General features: G+C 43.8%; 1 protein-coding gene across 1 annotated transcript in view; it reads left to right on the top strand.

The window, feature by feature from the left end:
- Window positions 1-15,376, top strand: part of LOC115382120 (ephrin-A2-like) — an 85,876-nt gene that overhangs the window by 58,656 nt on the left and 11,844 nt on the right. The gene's annotated exons all lie outside the window — the stretch shown is intronic.

The following is a 15,376-nucleotide window of genomic DNA, read 5'->3' as shown; positions in this document are numbered from 1 at the left end:
ACAAACACACCAACAGGTGGATTCAAACATGGCCGCCGTTTGTGTGGCGAAATCTTTAGAGTCCAGCAGCAGGGGTGAAACCAAGATTGACGACAAGAGCGGACACACACACACGGACACGCACGCACTCCGGTCTCACACATAATCAGGAGCTCAGGTTACAAACAGCAGCAGCTCTGACAGATGTTTCCCGTTTTTAGCCTCACAGGCTGCACACTGCACGCTGTTTACATACAAACTCCACTGTATGTGCTGCTCTCCGCACGATTTATTGATCCCTCAGGGAAATCTGCGCTGGGCAGGTGTTGTTACTGTATGAGGGCAACAGATACGGCTGTTCAGCCATGACAAGTGTACAAATGTTATGCCTAAACAAACTCACACATTTGTATGATTAACGTGTGCACATGTGCTCCCCGTGCAAATGTGAGTATGTGAGCATGTAGACTGAAATCCCCATCAAGAGTTCAGTTATTCCTGACGTGTTCTGAATGGATTGCTCTAACTCCTCCACATTTCTGGGTACCTGATGCAGAAATGACTTAAGTTAAAGATACTATAGTGTCGGTTTGACATTTTTGTGGTACGTGAAGATCATTGGAGAGCTGCAGAGCTTCGTCCTCTCGCTGAGACGACCACGAGCTTTGGTATTGTCCATGTACCCGAGAGAGTCTGACCTGACTGAGCTGACTATTGGCGTTCAGTTAGCAATAGCGATTAGCAGAGCTGCTTTCTCATCATCTGCCGCTCACTGAGTCTTCTGTCGGTTTTGGCATTAACATTAGCAAGGTTGCTGTGCTTTTAGCATTGACAGGGCTGCAGTCACACGTTCATCTGCTGATTGAACTTTAGCATTAGCTCAATCCAAAGCTGGTAACTTTTCACAAACTCCTTTGTACTGAAGGAGAGCTGCATCTTGAACAAGCTCCTGATCCCGTGTTGCCGTCCCTGTCTGTCCCACCAATCCAGCTAGCTCTTGTAGCATCGCTAACAAAGAAAAGCCGAGGTGTTACACGTTACAGTGTCACTAATGCTAACCGCTAAAGTGCGGCAGCACACAGGGATGAGAGTGGCCCTGTATCATGGGCTGTTGATGATGAACCAATAAGATGCCAGACTTGAATGTGTGTGTGTGTGTGTGTGTGTGTGTGTGTGTTTGTCTCTGATGATTTAAACTGTTGCCTTCTCGCTAACGAGGTCATGCGCAGCACAGATTGATTTGATTGGTTGATTTGTTTAATGAGGGAAAAACGCGACACTAATTATCCTGATGAGTGTGTTTGTGTTTGTGCGTCTGGGGATGAGAAGTGTTTCTCTTCCTCTTTATGAGGGCTCAGGGAATTGTACGCCTCTGTATGTGCGTCTCATGGGGACTGTTTTGTCTCTGTTGTCTCTGTCGCTGTTTGACTCTTCAGGTGTTTCAACCTGAAAATTAACGTATTTGCGTTTGTGAGACGTCTCCCGAGTTTTAGAGTGATTACAAAGCTTCACGGAGGAATACACTAAACCTCATGAACTGGATGTTGTGTCCATTTCATAGACATTTCTCCTGGAAATTGCTCCAGAAGAAATTACTCACTTATTTCAACTTGTGACTATTTTAAAACATACTTTTTACAGCACATTTTCAGATTGTAAATAGTTCAGTTACAGTGTAATTTCCAAACATGTTTAAACGGTGGTGGAGTGGCACACAGTGCTGTAGTGGTTCGGTGGATGAAGATGTATACGTGGAACTGTTGCTCTCCCTAAAACCTCACTTATTGGTTCATTACCTGCAGCAGGTATATTAGCAGTTTAAAGTGATAAAGGATTCTTTATTTAAAATTCAAGGGACCGTCACATCTGAAATTAAATATTCAACAAGGAATTAATAACCAGTGCATGCATTTGGAGCATTTTTATACATATATTTTAAAGAGCCAACCTTTAATTGGTGCAATCAGTATTCTGTCCATATATATGTTAAAATAACATTCTGACATGTTTGTGGTTTTGTATGTTATTTATCCAGTTTAAGCTTTAATAACAATAAGTTTACATTGAATAACAAAATACAATGGATTTTTTTTTCACCATGTAATCACCCAAATAGGGAAACATATATATTTCACCCATTAAATATATAATATTTCAAAGCATATATTTTATAGGTCTAGTAATAACTGAAAATCCTCTTAATCAGTGTCATTCTAGTAGAAGCGCCTGAATTTGTGGTTAGGAAAATGCTGCTGCGTATCTCCATTGGACTGATATCACTGGAAACAGCTGTATCTGTTCCAACAGAACTTTTTTTTTTTTTTTAATTTCTGCAGACAAATTTATAACAATGACATTCTGTCTACGTGTATACCTACATTCTTGTCTGAGGAACTTTTGAACTTTTTTTTTAGGAACAATTTGGAAAATGGGGATCTTTGTTTTCTATAGAAATTTGTGAGCGTTGTTGTAGATTTTAGTTTAGAGTTGAAGGTTCACATATTTGGAAAGTTCATTACACTATCGTGAGTCCTTAAAAAAAATTACAATACCGATGTTTGTCAGATCTGACAGGTGACCGACAGGTGAGCTTCAATACTGAGGTGAGAGGTGCATGATGGGAGAGGAGGCCACGCTCCAAAAATCAGTCTTGACAGAGATCCTACACACACACACACACACACACACACACACACACACACACACACTCTTTTTTAAGTTTTTGTGGGGACCCTGAACTCACCGTAAACCTTGAACTCTTGTTTGAACCCCCTGAACAGACTGAATACCCTCGCTGTGATTATAGAATGCTTCTTCACACACACACACACACACACACACACACACACACACACACACACACACACATTCTCTCTCCCTGTGATTGACAGCTCTGATAGTTCCTCTCTTGGTCGCCCCGGTGACCGCGTCCCGCTCCGGTAGTTCGTCTCAATTGGCCGGACCTGCCTGTCAATCAAACGAACCTGCAACCAAACACAACGCTCCTCTCACTCCTTCACTCTCTCCCTTCTTTGCTTAACTTTTGCTGCTGTCTGCGTGTTCGTCAGCTCACCGCACATCGTTGTTCATCATTCCCACAGCGACGACAACCAGGAGCCAATCTGTGTTGACAAACAGAGAGGAAGAGAGGGAAAGGTTGCTCCTGAAGAGGAAGACAAGGGAACCAAAGATGAGAATGAGAGAAGAGGAACATCTTGAAAAAGAAAGATAAGGGGAAAAAAAGAGCTGGGAAAGAAGGAAAGAAAGTATAGGAGTGGTAAATCAAAGAAGGTGGAAAAAAAAAACACAAGAGCTTGACAATGAAAAACTTAAAGTGAAATGGAATTTGATTTGAATGAAAGGAAGGAAGGAAGGAAAAAATGGGAGAGGAAAAAAGAGGAAGTGAAACACCATGTCAGCAACAGTGTAATTCATAGTTCTTCAGATTGAGAAACGTGTAGATGTTGATGAAAATGATGAATCCTGAAAGGCTGAAGAATGAAAAGAAAAATTTAAAAATACAGTGCAACGTAAAGTCTGTTTTTTGCTGGAATGCGACAGGAGACTGATATTCACTCTGGTTGGACTTCGACCTTCTCATACTTGGTGCAGAAAACCTGAAAGCTGCTTCTGCATGCTTGGGTTCGACTCTGGTCAGGTCAGAGGTGTCAAGAGGAAGAAGAAAAAACTTTCTGACCACTTAACATCTTAGTAGGAGCACACAGGAGCAGTGCAGTCCAGGTTACCTGTGTTTTGGAGAAGGCCTCGTACCATTTCTCCGGACATACAGTAAACTGTGGGAGGTGCTGCGGCAGCGTGCGGGGATGGGGACCACTGCTGTCCGCCCGGTGTGGGAGCTGTAGTCATGTCACACTTGTTTAAGATATGGTTTCCGTTAGAAGGTTGTGCTTTGTCTGCCCCCGGATGACGGTGCACAGCCGAGGTCAGGAGAGAGTCATGTGATGGGCTGAACGGTGGCGTCTTTGGTTTTTACAGATGATGTTAGCGCCTCGTCACATGAGGGCCTCGAGGATGCACTGGAGCAGTTTGCAACCAAGCGCGAAGCATGTGGCTGTGAGTCCATGGTTCTGTCACAGACGGAGATGGCTTGACTTCTCCAGGCTCCCTGTTCACCAGTCAGTTGACTCAACCATCACTGTGAGAACCGCAGCACTGCCATCCTCTCGAACTGAGAGACAAATTGTGAATGAGTGCAATTAATTGATGATTTATGGAACTTTTCCAGGAGGAACAAAGAAAGGACCTCTTGTAAGTCACAAAATTTTAATCACAGTGAATACATTTGACAGCTTTACCTTGAAATAAACCTACAAATTCAGTAATTTAGAGCCATTTCTCGTGATACATGGTTCAGATGTGATTAAAATCACCATCATTCTGAAAAAGCAATCATCAATTATTCTGGAAAATGTTTCACGGATCTCAAAGTGTGACCACGGGCCAGCCTTTTCTGATGTTTCATTTGCATGATCAGCCTCCTGGAGGTTATGAACTTCAGGTCATGACAAAAAGACTGTGGAAGCAGCTGCAGTGAGTTTCCTCCTCAGGGTGGCCTCAGCCCAGTCATCTGGAAGAGGTTCAAAGTAGAGCAGCATCTCCTCCACATGTAGAGTCAGACTAGGTGCTTCTGGCAACTGATTAGGACGACTTGTTGTCTCCCATCAGAGGTTTAATAGGCATGTCCAAGTGGGAGGAGGAATCGGGATTAGTCAAGGAGCCACTGAGGAGCTTAGAGCCTCGCTTACGACAACGTCTCAAATGGAAAGGATTCGGTGCAGAAAAGTTTAGCGCTTGCAGATCAAAGTTCTGAAAACAATGTTCCTTTACATGGAAACACCAGGTCCTGTACTACACACATGTGCCTGTGCGGTAGCAGCACTTCCGCTTTGGGAGTTGGGAGCGAGCCTGATCATTTTCAGGCTCATTGCTCCCGTTTCCATTTAGGTGGAGTCAGAGCATTTTCAAAAGGTTACACCTCGGCAGAGTTTCCAAAAAGTTGCGTTTTCAGTGGCTTCAAGCACAGTTGTCATGGAAACAGACCCCTAAAATGTAAGGGAAGTTGAGTCTTTCAGTTGGTTCGGGGGAACCGCTCAAAGAAGGTCTAGAGGGAGAAGAAGGATGTTCCAAAGAATGGATGATGATGGATGAACGAACAGATGAAAGAAGAAAGTAAATGGCCCTCAATAATATTGTGTAACTAATTTTACTGTTTCAGAGGTCTTAAGAGGTTTACACACACACACACACACACACACACACACACACACACACACACACACACACACACACACACACACACACACACACACACACACACACACACACACACACCAGTGGTGCCAGCTGCCATACAAGGTGCTCCACCTCCATTGGGAGCAATTTGGGTGTTCAGTGTCTTGCCCAAAGACAGTTAAACATATGGACAGACCGAGACGGAGATTGAACCACCAACTTTGGGAGGGAAAGATGAGCCCTCCAACCGACTGAGACACAACCACCCAGAAAAGACAGAAACGATAAAATAAAATGTAGCGAGAAAGAAACGGACAAAAGCAGGATACAATTTCATACTTTCGTATGAAAGGATGAATTGAAGGAACAATGATGCAAATGTTAAAAAAAAATAAATAAAAGAGAGAGAAGAAATATAACACTGAACAAAAGCATTACGGAAGTAACAGAGTGAAGGATAAGAATTAGGTTATTTAGTTATTGGTGGAAATCAGAAGAAGTAAAAAGGATGGAGAAAAATAAGCGGCATAAAAAAACTATTGAGGTTAGTTAAGCTACAGAGATTTAAAAAAAAACTAAACTGAAGAAAGAAATAGAAGAGACGAGAAGCAAAAAGATGAATGATTAAAACTGAAGAAACAAAGTGTTAATGAAAAGACGAGTAGAAACAGGAAGTCCCTCGTTAAAGAGAAAAAAAACCTCCCATCAGCCTCCCACCTTTCTCTCTGATGATCCGACACAAACAAACTTGTTGAAGGTCACCGACGTCGCTGTTTGTTTTAACCCCCCACTACCCCCCACCCCCCCACACACAGCAGTTTAACCCACCCTCTCCCCCCTCCCCCTCCCACCACCTGACGAGCTTTGAAGTGCTAACGAGCTAAGAGAGAAGCCGCCACGCTGCATTCATTACGCCCGCCGCAGGGCCGCGTTCAAAGCTGCACTGGAGGGGCGAGGAGGAGGACAGAGGTGGGGGGAGGTGGCGTGGTGGTGGTGGTGGTGGTGGTGGTGGTGGTGGTGGTGGCGGCGGCGGGGGGGGGGGGGGGGGGGGGGGTTCGGGGGGGAAAAAGAAAAACCTCAGCTTTGGTTTTTTGTTTTTTTTGTTTTTTTTGAAAATGTGTATGTTTTTCTTTTCCTATTTCATGTCACTGGGTTTAATTTCAGCCTGGTTGAGGCTCATTAATGGTCGTTCAGACTTCTTACCGCCATGACTCCCGGGGGGGGGGGGGGGGGGGGGATCTTACACCTGGGATCACCTGAACCACATGCATCAGTCCAGGTTTATGTTCAGAGCATTCTTTTTGAAAAATACTACAATACTCATGAGTCCTGGCAGCGTGCGGATGTAAACGTTATTCCATTTGAGCACCTGTGTCGTGTCCGTCCCACAGACAGCGCAGAGCTGCACCTGTTGAAGGTCAGATTGAGCGGCTGCAGTAATTATGGTGACAGCAACTTGGAGGCACTCGAGGAATTTGGCTCCTGTCCTCCTCTGGATGCTGTTTAACAATGTGCTGAGGAACTGGCAACAGCGGCACAGAGAGCAGCCGTCAGCAAGATAATTTATATTTCATAATCACTGCTGCTGAAATTAGATGTGAGGATCCTGTTTACACAGCATTTCCACCGAAAACGCACCGCTCTTGCATTTTCGTTTCAGAAAGGTTTTGCATTTGCAACATAATGAAAACAGTGTTTGTTAGCATGGAAACACCAGAAACACTGAAAACAATGTGGTTCCCATTTCATAATATCTCATATTGAAACCACACACGCGCTTCCAGAGTACAGTACGTTGTAAACTTTAGCAAGGGGAGTACACGGACGTTCCTATGGATGATTTTATCTCTAAAACTATGTTTCAGGAGCATATAGACGGGGAGCATCTGAAGGCAGCCATTGTTGTTGTCGTCGTCCGTCTGCTTTTTTTTTAAAGTTCTACTATGAGAGTTTTTTTTTTTTTTCAAAACGTTGCCTTTACAATGACTCTGAGCAACGTTGTTATTTTCAGCGGACATCCAAAACACAACAGTAGTGTTAGGTTTTCACTTGAAATCATTGCCGTGTAAATGGGCCACATTTAAACTTTAACTTTTTTGTAACACATTTTATCCTGCACCGATCCCTGGTTACTCTCCGGCTCGTGGTTAAACATGGTTAAATAAATGTACACGTTACCAGAAACTAGTTGTTGTATTCCTCTCTGTTCTGCTCCTGATGTCTGAAGAACAGCTCCCGTTAGAGGTGTGTCCAGCTAAATGAGGTCTAGATTTGACGTCTGGAGTTTAAAATGACTTCACTCTTGTGGTTTGCTGCTGCTTCTCACTGTAGTAAACTGATGTTACAGAGCTGCTGACAGTCGGCAGCATGTGAACCAACACAGAGGACGAGGAGGTTGTGTTATCACTCCTCCTCCTCCTCCTCCTCTGGCTCAGAGGGCTGGCAGAGTGGACATTGAGAGTGTGACGGTGCTGAATGAGGAGTAATGAGTGGTAGAAATCCTGCTGCTGCTCAGGAGGAGCTCAGCGGGCCTTTAAGTCTGTTTACAGCTGCACACAGAGACTCAAGGAGCCTCTGGAGGGCGAGGACTGAGCTCAGCGGGGGAAATATTTTCACCATCAGGTGCAATAATCTGAATATAAACACAAAAACAGCCTAAATCTGAAATTTGGGAAGCAGGAAAACAGAAGCAGCACCACCGGCGGAGAAGTGCATCAAGTGGCGGACTTAAATAATGAATGATTTCAGCAGAAACAAAGACCACGTGAGGGTGTTTACATGGCGAGAACCCGTAAACAACACAACTCACCGGAAAATACCAGCTCTGAAAATTTTCACAGCGGCAGCGATGCGGCGTGATGCATTCAAAATCAGAATTGATCAAGGTCACCTCTGAAGCCTTGTGCACACTTTCATACACATGGACAACAAGATTCCAAGGCCACCTGCATTGCATTAGATTTTATACATGTTCAGTGTTTATATTGCACCTATTTTTGGGGTTGATTATTTATTATTCTATTGTTTTAAGTATTGGGTATATGTTTTTAATTTTTGATTTTTTTTTGGTGTGGAGTGATTTACATGTTTATACCTTTGGAGGACATATTTCGATTTTTCTGTGTTTTATGCATGTGCAGTGGTAATTGACTGTTGACTGTCCATAAATCACAATTAAATGTTTTATTTAAAAAGGTCACATGTGAATGCTTAAGCTTCTCATGTTGGGTGAAAACAAGAACGGAAACCACTAAACGGGCTTCAGTGAATCGAGGCCGACGCCGCTCTGTCGGTCAGACTGAAGTTTGAGGTCACTTTAAGTCTTCTGGACGTTAATGTCATAATCTCTGAACATGGGTGTCAATTTCTGGGGATCAGCGAGGATTTTACACCGTGTATGTAAAGACATTTATGTAGAAGATAAGGAGATATTCTCCTCCCAAGCTTCTTAAAAGTGACAGGTTCAAATCTGTCGGCGCCAGGCCAGGCGGTGCGGCTGTCGGTCCTCACAGCGATACGCTTTCTTCATCCTAACGTTTTCACCCAAATCATCTGTAAATCCCTCGTTTACATCATGCTACTGAGTTTACAGCCAATCAGCTTTAAGCCCGGCATGAAGGAGAGTTGTAATAATTTGCAGTCGTGGAACCGGTGGAAGAAGTATGTGAGTAGTACTTCGGTTAAGTGGCATTGCAGGATAGCAATGGTGATAATAACCGTGGCAATGTGGCAAATGTTTTGTAGTAGCAGAGGGAGTAGAAAAGTCGCGGTAGTCGCAGTTCTTCAGTAGCAGCAGTGCAGCAGCGGTGTTGCATTGGAGTAATGCTAATGCTTTGGTTGTACTGCAGAAGTTATTTATATTAGCATTGTGGTTGTCATGTTGTATTTTTAAAGGTGAGGAAGAAGAACACGATGAAGATGAAGAAGTGGAGTAGAGGTCATGGAGGCTGAAAAGGAGTTATGGTTTTTTAATCGGCACAGAAGCTTTTACTTCCAGCCGCTGAGGGCAGACGTTAGCCGAGTTTCTACTGAAAGCAGTGTTGGGAGGAACGTGTTATGAAGGAACACGTTTCTGTTTCTTTCCAGAAAAAGCACGTTGAAATCCAGGCCATAGAGCATCTTCCTCCCACTAGATGAGGTAGTGTCTGAATACAATAAGTAAGTCAATAACCAAACAGGATGTGAAGTGGACGTTTTCCAGCAAACCTCCCATCAAAATAAAAGAAGCAGAAACTTCCAGGCTTGAGGGTCGGGTCTCGTGTCTCCCGCCGTCAATTGGTGCTCTGAGCGTAAACTGCGCTCGCCACTGCGCCGCTCTCGGACCAGCTGCTCTGTATCTGCAGGAGTTCCTTCAGCGGGACTGAGAGGCGTGAAGCGACTCACACCTAATGAGAGTGATAAAGAGGCTGCCAGCTGGCTGCAGAAAACCTCCCGGTCCTCCTGTGAGCTCTCATAGCTCCCCCAAAATCCTCCACAGACCGGGGAAGGTGAGGGGAGGTGTGGGTGGGGGGGATCAGCTTGCAGAACTTTCTACGTTGACACGCTGTTTTCCAGGAAAGCCTCTCTCCTTATTTATGAACATCACATTTTAAACTTGCCCATAGGAAAAAAAAAGATTTGGAAAAAATGTTTAAAAATACAAGAGATGAACATTACCTGACAGTCGACAATCTGATCTTTTGATATTTGGTCCGCATCAAGAACCAATCTGAAAAACACTGAAACCGTTTTTTAAAAAAGAAGTAAATGTTTTCAAATGTAAAATTTGTTTTCCCAGAATCAGTATTGTCCTCTTATCTAAATACAAACATGCTTTAAACAAGAAGTAATTAAAAATGGGTAGTTTCAGATAAAACACATTTTAAAGTTATTTCAAAAGAATAGAATATACTGTAAATAAGGCTTAGTAGTAACAGAGAGCAGGGCGTTTTCAGAGTTGTGTAATTTTACAATAATTGCTGGCAGAAGCAGAAGTTGGTTTAGTTCAAGTATTGCAATAGGAATAGTAGCTGCAGTGTAAAAGTAACAATAGAAGCCAACAGTAGTCGTCTGCAGTTCTGTTATTAGCAACATTCCAGCAGTAATATTGCACTGCTGTTAGTCGTAGCACTATAGATGTAGTAACATAAGTAATAGTAGAGTACCACTAATCGAGTATTAGGTGTATTAGGTGAAGTTTTACTGGTGCAGCCGGTTGTAGGGATGGTGATGCAGTAGTGGGTTACAGTGGTATTACAGTCTCAGTTGTGTAGTTGTACTACTCAGTAATTTCTGCATTGGTGGCGCTCCACAACAATGTTATTTATCATTACAGTAATGAGGATGAAAGTTGTCTTGTAGTGGCAGTGTTGCAGTCATGATAATGTTCTGATGAACTGGAGATGAAGAAGTACTTCTATAGTATTGCTGGACTCAGAGCTGCATTGTACGTAGTACTAACATTTACAGAGTAGTGGTAGGTGTAAGAGACATATTGCAATCGTTGCCTTGGCACTAATGCAGAATTACTTTGCAATAGTTTTGCTGAAGTAGTGTTGCAGGGGTAGTAGTAGTACTGAGGTGATATTCACACTGCAGTAGTCAGAACGTCTGGCTGTATTTCATGAAAAAAATGTGTGTTATGTGCAGTGAACATGTTCGAAGCATGCAGGGAACACATGTTCACTGTAACATGACTCCTCCAGGAAACTAGTTACCACAGCCACTCATGATGAACTCCGTGTGTGTGTGTGTGTGTGTGTGTGTGTGTGTGTGTGTGTGTGTGTGTGTGTGTGTGTGTGTGTGCGTGCGCATCAGAAACTCTCTCCTGTCTTTAACTTAGCGTTAGCTTAGCTTAGCATAAACCCAGGTAAACAGAGCGAGTGTGTGAAGACTTTGGGGTCCAACTGACTTGCTGACATCAGGACGGGAGGATTACCCACAATGCACCGGAGTTAAAGTTAGACTGAACAAACACACTTTCATGACCAAGACACAGAGAAGCTGGCGGAACTGTCAGCCGTCAGTCAGACAGCCCTCCCCACCCTTCTCCACCCATTCCATACTGTTGACCAGCCCCTCCAGTTACAAACAATGTAAACAATACGAAGGCGCCGCTGCTTTGTGTGTCTGATGTGAGAGGTAATCCCTGTCAGACACACACACACACACACACACACACACACACACACACACACACACACACACACACACACACACACACACACACACACACACACACACGGCAGGGTCAGGTGGCCCCTGTTGGCCCCGGGGCCTGGCCTGACCCTCCCATTATCTTTATTCCTGTCAATCAGGCTGCTTTCAGAGGAGGCGCGCAGAGCGAGGAGGGAGGGAGGCGCGAGGAGGAGGAGGCTGACCACGAGCAAGATGACGAGAGAGAGGAAGACAAGGAGGAGGAGAGGAATAAGAAATAGAGGAAGGGCAGGAGTGAGGAGGAGGAAGAGAGAGTGGGACAAAGGAAAAGCGGAAGAGGTGAAAAAGAGGGAGAGAAGTTCAGAGAAGAAGAAGAAGAAGAACGGGTATAAGAGGAGGAAGTGGAGGAAAAAGTAAAAAAGGTGATTGATGAAGACAAGGAGGACAAGAAGAAAAATGTGAAGTGTGAGTGAGAGGAAGAGGAGGAGAGGTACACAGAGGAGAAGGAGTAGCGAGTGAATTCATGACTCTGCATCGCCAAAAAAAGCAGTTTCACTGAATTTTAACCATCAAACCTCAAAGACGTCAGGATGCTGCTGCTGGATCTGCTTTGCAGTGACCCTAATTTGATAAAACAGACACAGATGATGGGGGATTCTACCTGTAGGGCCACCTTGAGGGCGAACCTGTTCAGTTCAGATGAGCTCAAGTTACTTTTTCAAAGGTGTAGTTTCGAAACTTTTCAGGAGCCTGTCCTCACAATATCGAGGGGATAAAGCCTGAGTGTGTGTGTGTGTGTGTGTGTGTGTGTGTGTGTGTGTGTGTGTGTGTGTGTGTGTGTGTGTGTGTGTGTGTGTGTGTGTGTGTGTGTGTGTGTGTGTGTGTGTGTGTGTGTGTGTGTGTGTGTGTGAGAGATCAGGTGTTGGCACTGCAGATCAGATAGTTTTGTCTGGCTGCTTGTAGCTTCTTGTCTGAACTTGGGGGGAACACTGCAGGTATTGTGGGCCAGCCTGTCAGGACCGACTCGGGTTACGTTGACATGCAGGAGCACAATGGACCCCCGAGTGTCCCCAGAGGGACGCCATCACATGACCGTGGGGCAGAAATAAAGGTGGTGCTGCTGCTGCTGTGGGAAACTGGTGCTCCATGATGGACTCCAGATAAAACCACAGGAGGGAAAAAAATGTTGAAGCTGCATGAATCATCTTTTTGCCACTAGAGGGAGCACCACAGACCATCCAGGAGTCCTAAACTCACAAAGTCTTCAGTGAATAACACTATGAGAGCAAAATAAGTGTGCGACCTTTACCGCTCATTTATTTAATGCTGTGTTTAGTAAACAAGAAACTTCAAACAACTAAGTAGTTTGTGATATTTTAGACCCGTTTGGTTTAATATGTTGTGATGTTTTGGCTCACTGTGGTTGAATATTTTATGGTATTTGAGCCTGATGTGGCTCAGTGTTTTGTGGTGTTCTGGTCTGCTTTGGCTCAGTATTCTGGGGTCCGTCTGCTGGGACCACCTGAGGAGAATAAACCTGCTTCCTCCTCCTGTGATTCCCATTAAGGCCGTGTTGATTCTGTCTGAGCGCATCCCCGCATTAATCTGTCATCGGCTCACTTCTGCTCTGACGAACGACCTCGACCCGGCCCTGTCCACGTCGGACCCGGGCCCAATCGGGCCGACCTTCACAGACCCGCACAGATTAAACAGTAAATCACACGTCTTCACCGGTCTGTGTACACAGAGAGGAAATTTATTTCTGCTGTTTCTCTGTCGCTGCTGTAGCACAAACTGAGAAACTACAAGCAAAAACACATTTCTGAAAAACACTGAATGTGGAAGAACAAAAGGCCTTTAGTCCAACGTTTGGCTCATGTGTTGTTTAAACCACAGTTTTAAGTGTTGTCTGCTGCGTTAGCCCAGGTTTCGTACATTATTTTTCCTGTATTATTGATTATTGAAATAAAAACAAAGTCAGGTAGATTACTTTTAAAGAGTTTCTTGTCTACATAAATAATGTGGACAGTTTTTTGCTTTGAGATTTCTCCTTCAAACCAGTGCTGTTTCTCTTTCCACCTAATTTACGCATTAATTTATTAAAGAATTTATGTATTTATTTACGCGGTTACTTATTTTGTTGTTGTTTTTCCATCATGCGTGCATTCCCTCCCCTTTTTGACATTTCACAACCCGCCGAGTTTGTTGACTTTGTGATTTTAGGTTATTTGACCACCAGGTATCAAACAGTTAGAACAGTAAGTCAACACTTACATTTTGTAAATGCAAAGTCTTTCTGAATTATGATTCGTAGCACTTTTTGTTTCACGCTTAAATTCGGCCATTCTGACTTGACAGATCACGAAAGTAGCGTAATTCATCCCAGTTCCGTCCGTCTTTTGCAGTGTACAGATATCGCCGGGTGTTGACCCTGGTCACCCCGCTCTCTCGGACACACAGTCCCCCTCCATTAGGCAGATGAGTGATGATGTAAGAGCCTTAGGGGGCAGGGGTCAGTGAACGCACCGCCTGTTAGCGTCACCCGATCTGCGCGTAACTGAGTTAGCGTGCACTTTGCTAATAGTGTCTGAGGAGACGAGGAGTGCGAGGTGGAGGAGAGTGGCTCCCCTCCGTCAGGACCCGCCCAAAACTCAATCAGGGGGCCTCCTCCCACGCTGCGTTCAGGTCATTTGGGAATAATCAGTGCTGTGACTCAGCATATAAAAACACAAACAAGGTGTTTAGATTTATTAGAATGGTGCAGTTTCTTCCTGCAGGGCATCGATGACTCAGCGCTCTTCATTCACGTTGACGAGTAAAAGAGAGAACCGCCGAGTCCTGCTGCTCACCTCCCGCTGTGCTTCATGACTTCAACAGACCAAACTCTAATAGCAGCAATGATCACAACTCAGTCTTGTTAAAATTACTGAAAATTACTACGTTAAGATGATTGTGTTTGACTTTCTCAATATGTAGTTGAGTAATTAACTTCTTCAAATTACAGTAACAGTAAACTGTGAGTCATGACCACAGTTCCTAGCTACTTATTGTAAAAGCAATGGAAACGTATACTAGTTTCTGCAAATTACTTTGAAAATTAATTACAGTTCTGTCATCTATAAAAAGCAATAGAGTTGCCTGGCTAGTTACTGCAAATACAACGCAACTAATTACTTTGTATAGTAATTTCAGTTATCATGCAAAGGATTAGTTATATGTTACTGGTGCAAAAAGCTCTAGTTTTACTTCACTAGTTCGCATTATTCAAGCTATTTTACCAAACAAGTGATAGTCAGGAGGATTTAATAGCTCTTCCAGTAAACAGAAGTTCAGTGAAATAGTTCCAGAGCTGCCCATCACTTGGGATATCAGCTATAGCTAATGCTAACAGTGGGATCAAAAGAGACAGCAGCTCTGGACCGCCTCAACACTTTTCACCTCAACAACAGAACCAAACCCAATGAAGCTTCAGAAACTAATTTCATTACATCAATCAGTCTTGACAAAAAGTGGTTCTGTGAAAGTAGCTCATTGGCCTGTAGTGGATAATTCCTGAAAGGGAAGACAAACAGATTTAAACGTGAATATATTTTTAAAGATTCTGGACCATTGAGATGTAGAACATTCCCTGTAGTGGCATACGTAGACATCATTTGCTAGTATTCACCTTTATGTTACAGAAATTAAATGCATCAGAATCAGTTTGATTTATGGATTTTTAATTGGAGGCGAGCAAACAGGAGCTTCATCTCATTTCAGCCCTCCAGCCCCACCCACACCCGCACCCCGCCCCCCCACTCCTTCCCCATCAAACAAACAAATCACTTTAAAAAAAAAAGATAAATTATTATTTTGAAATGAGACTCTATTTGAATTTAAAACGAGCTGTGATTAAAGGATCGTGGCTCAGCCAATCAGGATGAACCCTAAAAATCCAAATCAGTCAGTTCAAACCTCATTATCAAAATCCAAATTAGCTCAGTTGATTGGGCGACCCTGCTGCACCTCC

The sequence above is a fragment of the Salarias fasciatus genome, chromosome 23 (assembly GCF_902148845.1).
Source record: "Salarias fasciatus chromosome 23, fSalaFa1.1, whole genome shotgun sequence".
In the NCBI taxonomy this organism is placed as follows: Eukaryota; Metazoa; Chordata; class Actinopteri; order Blenniiformes; family Blenniidae; genus Salarias; species Salarias fasciatus.
Note: the sequence above shows the minus strand (reverse complement) of the source record. Positions and strands in the feature narration are given on the sequence as shown.